The 10,887-nt window shown below is 43.9% G+C and overlaps 1 protein-coding gene across 1 annotated transcript in view; it reads left to right on the top strand.

Moving 5' to 3' along the window:
• The window catches only part of LILRB3 (leukocyte immunoglobulin-like receptor, subfamily B (with TM and ITIM domains), member 3), a 51,066-nt gene that overhangs the window by 6,461 nt on the left and 33,718 nt on the right, over positions 1-10,887 (top strand). The window lies entirely within an intron of this gene.

A 10,887-nucleotide genomic window follows, 5' to 3' on the forward strand; every position in this document is an offset into this window, starting at 1 on the left:
TCTGCTGAACAAGGAGGGACAATCTCCTCTGATACCAGTCAGATCCAATCTGACAATACACACACGAATAATAATAAAACACTTAAAAAAAAAAAGAAACTGGGATACTAATGAGCTTCGCTGTGTATATTTGCGTGAAAAGAAAAGACAGGTATTTCAAGTGATTGACCATGTAAATATTTGAATGCCTTTTTTTCTCTCTTGACACTTAATATTGGAGACCCAAATACAACTTTTGTCTTTTAGTATTGAAATCATGTTCTCTGGGCTTGGAACGGAGAAGGGTTAGAAGAGTGGCCATCTTTCTCAGATCTCAGTAGATGTGCACGTGGCCTTGACAGTGGGAAGCGTAGCTAGGATCTCGGGGAACCAGGAGATCTAGTTGCAGGTTATTTTCCAACTTCCTGCAGGGACCACAGTGGCCCTAATCGAGGGCAGAAGTCTCCCAAACGCGTAAGAACACAAAGACCTCGGGTCCAGGGCCGCCCCCTCCATCCGCCCCCTCCCCACCTCGGGTCTGGGACCACCCCCTCCCCACCACTCAACACTCCTCTCTCCTCCAGCTCCAGTCCAGCCCCCGGGATCCAGGAGGAGAACTTGTGTAAGGAGGAGAGGAGATGGAAGGACCGGGGCCATGAGACAAGGAAGCTGACTGTGAATGGTCCTGAGTCTGGGCTTCACTCAACATAAATTGAAACTCTATGTCCTTGGGCACCCGGCTGACCTTCCGTGACCTGAGCTTCCCCATCTAGGAGAGAGACAGGTAATGGAAGGTCTTGGAGAATAATAATGACAGAAACCAACCAGGATCCTTTGTTCTTTTCCCACTAGGTGTGCCACTAACCTGGCCTGAGGAAGAAGTGGAACTGGGCAGTCGGGTAAGTCCCCTCTGATCATGACCATCACCATGAACTCAATCCAGTGGGCACTTGTCCCCCCTCGCAGTGCCCAGCTCTCATCAGCAGGGGCCTGCTGCCCTCTCCACTCTTGAAACTCTCTGCTCTGACGGCTTCTAAGACCTCCCTCCTCTGCTCCTTGGTTTTACCCGCCACAGTCTCCCCTAGTGAACTTCACCTGGTTGAGCACTGACCAGCAGGGTCAACGGCTGTCGAGGCTCAGTGCATTATAGTCATAGTGACCCTCTAAGAGGAGAACCACCTCATAGCGTCTCCAAGGCTAGAGTTTGTGCAGAACCCAGTCTCCAGGTCTGTGTGCTGCATGGTGACTGGTGGGCTCAGATGTTGAACTTTCTGTGACGGTCAAAGGCTTGAGCACTGTACCACCAGGCTCCTTCTCCTCTACAGCTGTGTCTGTGCTCACCAAGGGCCCTGGCAGAGGTCACTAGTGGGGATGGAGACCTAGGCAATGGGCTTATGGAGAGGTCAGTGGGGGCAGGGGTGTGGGGGTGGCTATTAAACTCCCACCAAGCAGTGGTGTGGTCTAGCTCATCTTTCTATGTATTCTCATTTGCCCCAAGTCTTGTGACTTTGGGACACCCCATAACGCGTCTTAGTTAGGCCAGAGGTTCTAAAGACCAGCTGCTGGACAGATGCCCCTCACTATCCCGCCCACCTCACAGCAAAGCCCAAATCCAACTCCCTGGAAGCAGCAACTGGCATCTCATTGTACTTCTCGAAGTATTTGGTCCCACAACCAACTCCTCATTCCCGTCCTGACTTTCTTTGACAGCTAGACTGTCTCATCCAATTCCCACCCGACGGCTCTCTGCTGTGTTGTGACAGGCATTTCCACCTCACATCCCTCCTGCACCGGCTGTCCCCCCAAATACACCAGCTGAAGGTCACTAGTGGGATGAAAGAGACCATCTCCACTTAGTGTTCACTCAACAAAGCCCCTGTAGATGAAGACACTCCCGTTTCCAAGCAGCAACAAACACCCAGATGAACCAAAGCTCAAACGCCCGATGAGAAAGGGCCACTTCCCCTTCTTGCCTGTGTGAGGCGTTAGAGGGACATGAAGGACAGACATGAGGAGGAAAACAGACAGGGGGACAAGTTGACTCTGTTCCCTCCGTCTTTGTGGGCTCCACTCTCAGGAGCCTTTGGGAGGCGGTGATTAAGCTCCGGGCTGTTAAACAAGAGCTTGCTTCTTCAAATCCACGAGTCTGTGCACAGACTCAGGATGTGTCAGTCAGCTTTGATTAAGATTTGCAGCCTGAGAAACACCAGGAAGGGTGTGTGTGTGTGTGTGTGTGTGTGTGTGTGTGTGTGTGTGCTTTATTTTGCCTTATTTGGTCATAATGAGTCTGAATTAACTGAGTAGAAATGATTCAAATCCCCTTTGGATGTTGTTCACTTCTCTCTGCTTCCCCCACCCCCAGGATGTTGTGCCAGAAGCCCCCCAGGAAGTGGTGTATGCAAAGCTGGATCACTCGATCACAAGCACAGTGCCTCACTCCCAGCCAGGGGAGACCCAGAAGGAGCCCATTCTCTATGCCACTGTGGTTTTTCATTAAACCCAGGACAAGACCCTGAGGCTCTCCTCCTATGTTGCGGGGTGGGGATGGGGGGCTGTTAGGAACCCAGAAGACACTGGAGCTGAACCCGTGAAAACTCATCTGAAGGAGCCCTACCAGCGCGGAGACCTGATGTGGGCCACCTCTGAGCTTCTGGACTCTCAACGGCAGTTCTTTCCCGATGCTCCACTCAAATCCACAGCACATCTTCCAGTCTGTGGCAATGACCCTGTAGGGTTCCAGCACCAGCCATTGACTTTGAGAAGAGTGATCTAATCGTTTCAAAGGACTCAGAAGGGTCACCGCACTGGCAGAAAACAGATTGCAATCAGAATCTCCAAATGGAAACAGTCGCAGAGGCGCAGGAAACGGTATTTCTCAAGGGCAATGAGGTTGGTGAGACTTCAGCTCATATACTTTTGGGTACACTATCAAGAGAGGCCAGTGCCTAGGGAAGACATCATCAAGCTGTCTTCCACAAAAAGAAAGAGGAAGAGTCTCAATGAGACAAACTGACACTATGACTGAGGCAAGGTGCAAACATAGCCACGTTGGTGACGCTGGGGCAAGATTGAAGTCTTTCTTTCATATTATTGTCTAGAGATTCACTACAAGTCAGAACTGAGTCCACTGCAACCAAGAACAGCACATCATATCATAAAGGTGCCCCTGCAGAAGCTCACCTGATAAACTCATGCAACTTGTAAAAGCAGACGGGATCTTTTGAATGTTGAGGTCATTGCATTATAGGTCGCTGTTGTTAGTTGTTCTGGAGTAGACTTCAACTCACAGCAACCCAATGAACGACAGATCAGAAGCTTGCCCTGTCTTAGGTCACCTTTGACATCTCTCCCATGCTCAAGCCTGTTGTTAAGGCATCTCAGGGAGCTCTGGTAGCCTAGTAGCAAGAAGCTACACTGCAATCCCAGAGGTATGCAGTTCGAACCCACCAGATGCCCTGCTGGAGAAGGAGGGGCAGTCTCCTCCTGCACCAGTCAGATCTGATTTGATGGTACACACAAAACAAAATAAATTTTTTTTAAAAAGGCATCTCATTGAGGGATCCTCTCTAGACAATGATAAATAATATCCCTATATATCTGTAAGTAAAGCAATGTATTTCTAAATAATCTAAGCTATGGAGTAGAGCCACAAATAAAATTCTTTAGTCCTGCATTATTTACAATAGCAAAGAGATGGAAGCAACCCAAGTGTCCATCAACAAACATATGAATAGAAAAACTATGGTATAGTCGTGCAATGGAATACTATGCAGCACTGAAAAAGAATGGCCTTGTAAAACACTATACAATATGGGGGACCCTAGAGCATATCATGCTGAGAGAAATTTCTCAGCCACAAAAGGACAAATACTTGATAGCACCACTGTTATTAAAGCAGGTCTGATGTGGGTGGTGGGGAGGAGAATAGGATAGATAATGGTCATTGCATTGGAACAGATGAAAGAAAGAACTATCTAAAAGGAAAAATATTATGCATTATACATATGCAACAGCCCAGCATAAGAGGTATGTCATTGCAAAGAGGTCTGTGGGGAGGAGGAGGAGGAGGCAGGTAATGTGTAACAATGAGTGAACATAAAAAAACCAAAAAAAACCCACAAACAAACCAGGGGGCTCTGGTGGCCTAGTGGCAAGAAGCTGCACTACAATCCAAGAGATGCATGGTTCAAAAACACCAGATTCTCTGCTGGAGAAGGAGGGACAATCTCCTCCTGTACCAGTCAGATGCGATTTGATGGTACACACCAAAAAAAAATAATAATAAAAATAATTTTTAAAAAGTGAACTGGTGGCGATCTCTGGTGGCTTAGTGGCAAGAAGCTGCACTGTAATCTCAGAGGTACACAGTTCAAATCCACCAGATGCTCTGCTGGAGAAGGAGGAACAATCTCCTCCTGTACCAGTCAGATCTGATTTGACGATACACACAAAAAATAATGAAATAAAATACATTTAAAAAAAAAGTGAACTGGAGGAGGGGAAGGGAGGGAGAAGGGGTAAAAAGGTGCAATAATGAATGAATGAATGAATGAATGAATGAATGAAAGTCTAACTTCTCTGTAGACATTTGTTAAAATCATAATTAAAATAAAATTTCATTTAAAAAAAGAAAATAATGTTTTCAGTCAAATTACAGTGTAAAACTAAGCTACCTAAAGGGTTAGAGAGAGTATAGATAATTAATGCCATGACACTGTCATTAGGTGTTATTAAATTGATTTAATTAATAGCAATTCTATGAACAACAGATTAAAACAATTTGCCCAATCTTGTGCCATCCTCACAATGTCAGCTGGATATAACCCACTGTGGCAGTATCAACACAGATGGGGTGTAAATGATGATAAAAGCACTTACTGATTCTCTCCCTCTCCGATTGTTCTCTAGTGAAACTTACACACAACTGACCCTCCACTAGACTTCCATAACTACAAATTTAAGATGAGGAGATTGTCAAATTTGGATGCAGTTTTTGGGCCATTGTTATTGTTGATTGCCTTCAAGTCAAGAATGGCTCATAGCGACCCTGTGAACAAAAGGATTGAATCTCCTCTACAACTATCGACCTTTATCAAAGTTCATAGAGTTATGGAAAAAATATATCCAGCAAAAAGTCCAAAGAGGCCTAGACTATGGTATAACAAGACTACCAAATAGAGCCAGAAAGGCACAATTTGAAGAGGATAAAATTGATGAATGGGACCTTCTAAAGATTAAATCCCTGTGTGCGCTAAAAACATTTTCCAACAGAGTGAAAAGAAAACCTACTGACTGGGGAAAAAAACCATTTGGCAATACCATTTCAGGCAAGGGTCTCATATCAGAAGTTGACACAATCCTACAGGGCCTCCACAAGAAAAAAGACTGATAACACAATTACAAAATGGGCAAAAGGCGCAGAAATAATTTTCACAGAGGAGCGCATTCGGTTGGCAAGCAGACACATAAAAAATGCTCAAAATATGGGCAATAAGAAATCAAACCCACCATGAGATACCATCTCACTCCAGTAAGAGTGGCAAAGTTTAGCAGGACAGCCAACAATAAATGTAGAAGAGGATGTGGCAAGATAGGGACTCTTTCACATTGTTGGTGGGACTGTAAAATGGCACAACCACTCCGGAAGGCAGTTGGGCATTTCCTCAAAAAGCTGAACATAGAAATTGCACATGACCCAGCTATTCCACTGCTTGGAATATACCCTGAGAGAATGAGAACTGAGGCACAAACAGAGATTTGTACACCCATGTTCAGAGTAGCATTATTAACCACTGCAAGAACATGGAAATTGCTCAGATGTCCAAGTACAGTCGAATAAATGAAGCAATTATGGTACATTCACATGATGGAATACTACACAGCACCCAGGAGCAATGATTTTGTAAATTATTACCTAACTGGGGAGGGACTGAAGAGCATTATGCTGAATGAACTAACACAGTCCCGTAAGGAAAATTACTGTCTAAAACCATTATTGTAGAATGAGTACGAGGACCCAAGGGGGGGGGGGGTGAGGGTGGAAGCAGAGGGGTGAAGATGGGCAGGGAGCATAATTATAGAGTCACAAAATTTTATGTGGGGGGGGTGAAGGAAATGCAAAATATTTGATGTGAAAAACAATGCATATGAACTTCGTAAATAAAGCAGTATAAAATAAAGGGGGCGGAATTATCATTAAAAAAACAACTCAGAGACTTACATAAGTGGAAACGCATCATGTTAATAGATTAAGACATTTAACACTTTGACACTTAATATTTTTAAATTCTCCATACTAAGAAAAGCAATCTTCAAATATATGCTTTCTAGCCAGATGATGTTATGCTGTTGTTATGTGCCGTCGAGTTGCTTGCTACTCATAGCGACCCTATGTACAACAGCTCTAAACTCTGCTCTGTCCTGTGCCAATCACACTGTCTGACACTCCCATCCCGATTACCCCAGTCACTGAATCAATCCACCTCATAGAGGGTCTTCCCTTCCTGGGCTGTCCCTCCACGCACCCAAGATTGATGTCCTTCTCCAAGGACCTGTCCCTCCTTGCAACATGTCCAAACTATGTCAGACGAAACCCCAGAATCCTTGCTTCCAAGGAGTAGCCTGGTTTAACCCTCTCCAGCCAGATACTCTCATCATTTTCCAAAGTGATGAAAATGATCACTAACTTCATACAGGAAGCAAAAAAAGGTCCCAGGGAATCAAAGAGACGCTAAAGAACAAAAACAAAGTTGGAGGTCTCACACTTCCTGATCTTAAAGCCTACAAAACAGCAGAGGTACTCAAAAACAACATGGTAAAATAAAACCCCAAAATAAACAAAACCCCAACACAATACTGCGCTAGTGACTGGTACCAATGGAACAGGATTCAGACCCCTGAAATAAATCCATCCCCACACAGACAACTGCTTTTTATAGACATGAAGTCCAGTAAGTCAGTGTGGGTTGAGGGGAAATCTCACACAAATGGTGCTGGCAAAACTGGACATGCACTTGCAGGAACTGAAAAGTAACTCATACCTTACGCAAGATACAAAACTAACCCAAGATAAAACAAAAACCTCAACACACAACCTCAGTCTGTAGAGATAATCAAAGCAAAACTTGGGACAAATTTGGGAGCCCCAGTCTATGACATTAGTGTCAATAGATTTATCATATAAATAAGATTTATCATAGAAATCTAAAAATACATAATTATCAGAGGTTAATGCATAATCATCAGAGGTTAACGCGTAAAGCAGATGTCTGAAACAGAGTGTGAAATATATAAAACAGGTGTTTCATAGACTGGGACCTCATAAAAATGAATTCTTATGTAGATCAAATGTGCAACAATGAATGAATGGGGAAACAATTAAATGGGAAGGATATGCCATAAAAAAATAACATAGAAATGTTAAAAAAAAGATTTCTCTTATCAGTAAAGTGAGAAGATTTAGGATAGAAAAAAATTTGGCAGCGACATATGGGACAAGGAACTCATTTCTAAAATGTATGGAAATAGCTATACCTCTCACAAAGGCACATGGTTCAAATCCACCACACGCTCTGCTGGAGAAGGAGGCGCAATCTCTCCCTGTGCCAGTTGGATCTGATTCAATGGCACATGGGAATAAAAGAAAAGAGATAGCTGTACATCAAGAAAAAGCAAACAAACAAAAAAAAAGAAAAGAAAAACCAACCAATTCTAAATGGACAGAGGACATGAATAACACTTTACCAGTGGAGACATTCAGACGGCCAAAAATCACAAGAAATATTTAAGATCACTAGACACTGTTGTTAAATGTTAAGAGTTTAGTATGACTCAAAGCGAACAACAGATATGAACTCTGTCCTTTACTGCACCAGCCTTATCTTCCTTGACACATTTCAGTCCATTGCCACAGACACTCTATGAATCCATCACGTTAAGGGTCTTCCTCTTCTTTTCTGACCCTCCGCTTTTCCAATCATGTTGTTCCTTTCCAAATAGCTTTTCCTAGCAACATGTCTGAAACATATGAGGAGAAACGTCATCATCTTTACCTACAAGGAACATTCTGGTTGCACTTTCTCCAAGACCTATCTGTTCTTTTGGCAAGCCATGGAAAATTCAGCTCTCTTCTCAAACACCACAACTCAGTTGCATCAATTTTTCTCCCACCGTCTTTATTCACTGTCAAGCTCTCAGATGCATAGCACGTAATTGGAAAGACCTTGGTTTGAATCAGGCACACTTTAGTCTTTAAATTGACACCGTTGGTTTTCAGGACCCTGGACAGATGCTTGACAGCTGACTTTTCCCAATGCTGTGTCTCCCAATCTCCGAATTGCTGGTACGAAGGATGCTGACTGTGGATCGAAGCAAGATTAAACTGTTGCCAATTTCAGTCTTTCTTCCATCTCTCACGATACGGCTTATTTGCCCGTGGTGAGGACTTTGGTTTTCTTGATGTTGAAATGTAATCCGTGTTGAAAGCTGCAGTCCTTGATCCTCTGCAGCAAGGGCTTCAGGTCCTCCTCACTTTCATCAAGTGCGGTTGTGTCATCTGTATAATGCAGGCTGTTCATGAGTCTTCCTCCAATCTTGATACCATTAAAGAGGTACAAATCAAAACAACAATACGGGGAAAAAAACACACCAACAATACGATATCATCTTACACTGGCAACAAAAGCAAAGTTCAACACAGCAGCAAACAACAAATGCTGGCCAGAATGTGTAGATATTGGAACCCTTCTAGACTGCTGGTTAGAATATAAAAGAATGAAACCAACAATGGAAAGTAGGCTGGCACTTCCTCAGCAAGTTGGAGGGAAGACACCTTTCGAGCCAGCAACCTCACTTCTAGAGCAATATTCCAAAGACATAAAGGCTATGGCACAATCTGACAGACGCAAATCAATGACTCTTAAGACTCTAATTTAGTAGGGTTTGGAGGTCGTGGCTTTTTTCATTTTGGTTTTGTTAGGCACAAAGAACTTGAGCTCCGTATCAGCCAATACCATGCCAAGAGTCTTACGTTGTTTGGGTTGTATTCTCTGCCTACTCTCAGAGTCAAGTTTCCACTTCTGTTTTGTTTCCTATTTACAAGGAACATGCTCATTCATGTTCATGGCAACACCAATGACAATAGCAAAGATATGAAAACAAGGCAAGCGTCCACCAATGAACAGACGCATAAAGGTATGTGCAACACTAAAAAAAGAGCAATGGATGCATCTAACACACATCATGCTAAATTAAATAAGTACAGCATCCCCTTCCATCCTTAGATGGAAAGAATACTATTCCTGGAATGATCTCTCCTTGCTGTAGACACCCACCCTAAGAGGTCTTAAAGTTTCCTTTCAAGGTTGATCTGTACTCTTTCAGTGTGTAAGGACCTACCCTGGACCCGGGAGGGGCTACGCCAGGATTGACAGAAAGTTGATCCTGTTTCTTCATGGAAAAATATGAGTAGACGTTCATTTCCAAAAGGACCTCACTGCAGATAAATTGGATGGTCCTCTACAGAAGAAAGCGCAGAAAGGACCAATGGAAAGAAATTAAAAACAAAAGAACTCACAGTGCTGCCAAATTCCAGAGGGCACTCACTGGCATATCTCTTGCTGATATAAGGTCAAGGACAAACCAAAAGCCTGAAGTTGGAAAGGCTTATTGAGAACAGTCTCTCAGGGCAGGCAACAAAGCAAAAAAGGCTAAACAAGCACCTAAAAAGACTGCAATGGCTGCCACTAAGGCTTCCACAAAAAAATTGTGGAGCCTGTGAAAGTTTCTGCTCCCTCAGTTGCTGGAAAATGCTACGTGGGCAGATGAGACTTTAAAATAAAGATCCAAATATAACTTTTAAAAAATAACTTAAATAAATATGGCCAAAAAAGACATAGTTACAAAGCACTGTTAGAGAAAGCTAAGGAAAGGTCTCCACAAAGATGGAATTATTGTTTGATGGTTAACCAGAAAGGGAAGGGATGGAGTGAGAAATAAAGTTAGTAAATAGATAAAGAGCACCTATCGAGGTGGGTGAAGACAAAGGCAATATCCAAAAAGGAAAAAACAAGCACAATATCACTAAAGAATGAAGGCACAGTGTAGAAGGATTAGTGGAAGTCAGAACTACATGGAGAAAGTGGGGAGAATGCACTTAAGTTATGAGAATTAAAATGAATATTTTTTAGTAATAGGCATAAAACATTAAAAGAAAAAACCAATTTACTTTTAAAGCTTTACCATTATCACAATTTTTTAAAAAAAATAACATATTTTGCATAAAAATAAGCTTGCTGATTATCTGCCTGATAAAAGGGATAAAGGAGTCTGCATTGGTGGAAGCTCAGGAAACGGAGGTGACCTGTCCCAATTCGTCCCATCTCTGTACAAGGCAGGCTCAGGACTGGACTCAGATCTGGTCTTATAGGTCCCCACAGAGTCACCTGTGTCCTCAGCCCAACAGTTAGGGAGAGTAGAGCCACCACAGAGAGGGGATGTTTCCTTCCTGTGAGGCCACTGATGAGGAAACCCCGTGACACGCAGCCCGGGACCTAAGACGGGTCACACCCTGAGCCGGTCTGTCTGCAGGCTCTGTGGTCACTAGACTTCATCTCCAGTCCCAGAACCATGCACGGCAGCCCGGCACTGACCCTCACTGTCCTGTGTCTTGGTAAGCTCCATGGAAGGGGGGCGGGGTGAGGTCCCTCTCCTCACACACAGGGTCCTGGTCCTGTGGGGGACCCCAGGGGCTCCAGAGCCTACAGAGGAAGTTGAGCCTTCACGGAGAGGGGTGTTCTCAGCCATGTCCTGACCCGAGTGCTCAGGGGCCCTGTCCACCATGTGGTCACTGTGTATGGGGTGAAAGGACACACTTCTTACGGGCTTTCTCTTTCCAGGGCTGTGTCGGGG

Source organism: Elephantulus edwardii, unplaced genomic scaffold (assembly GCF_000299155.1).
Source record: "Elephantulus edwardii isolate Elephantulus edwardi_28Jun2011 unplaced genomic scaffold, EleEdw1.0 scaffold00208, whole genome shotgun sequence".
Classification (NCBI taxonomy): domain Eukaryota; kingdom Metazoa; phylum Chordata; class Mammalia; order Macroscelidea; family Macroscelididae; genus Elephantulus; species Elephantulus edwardii.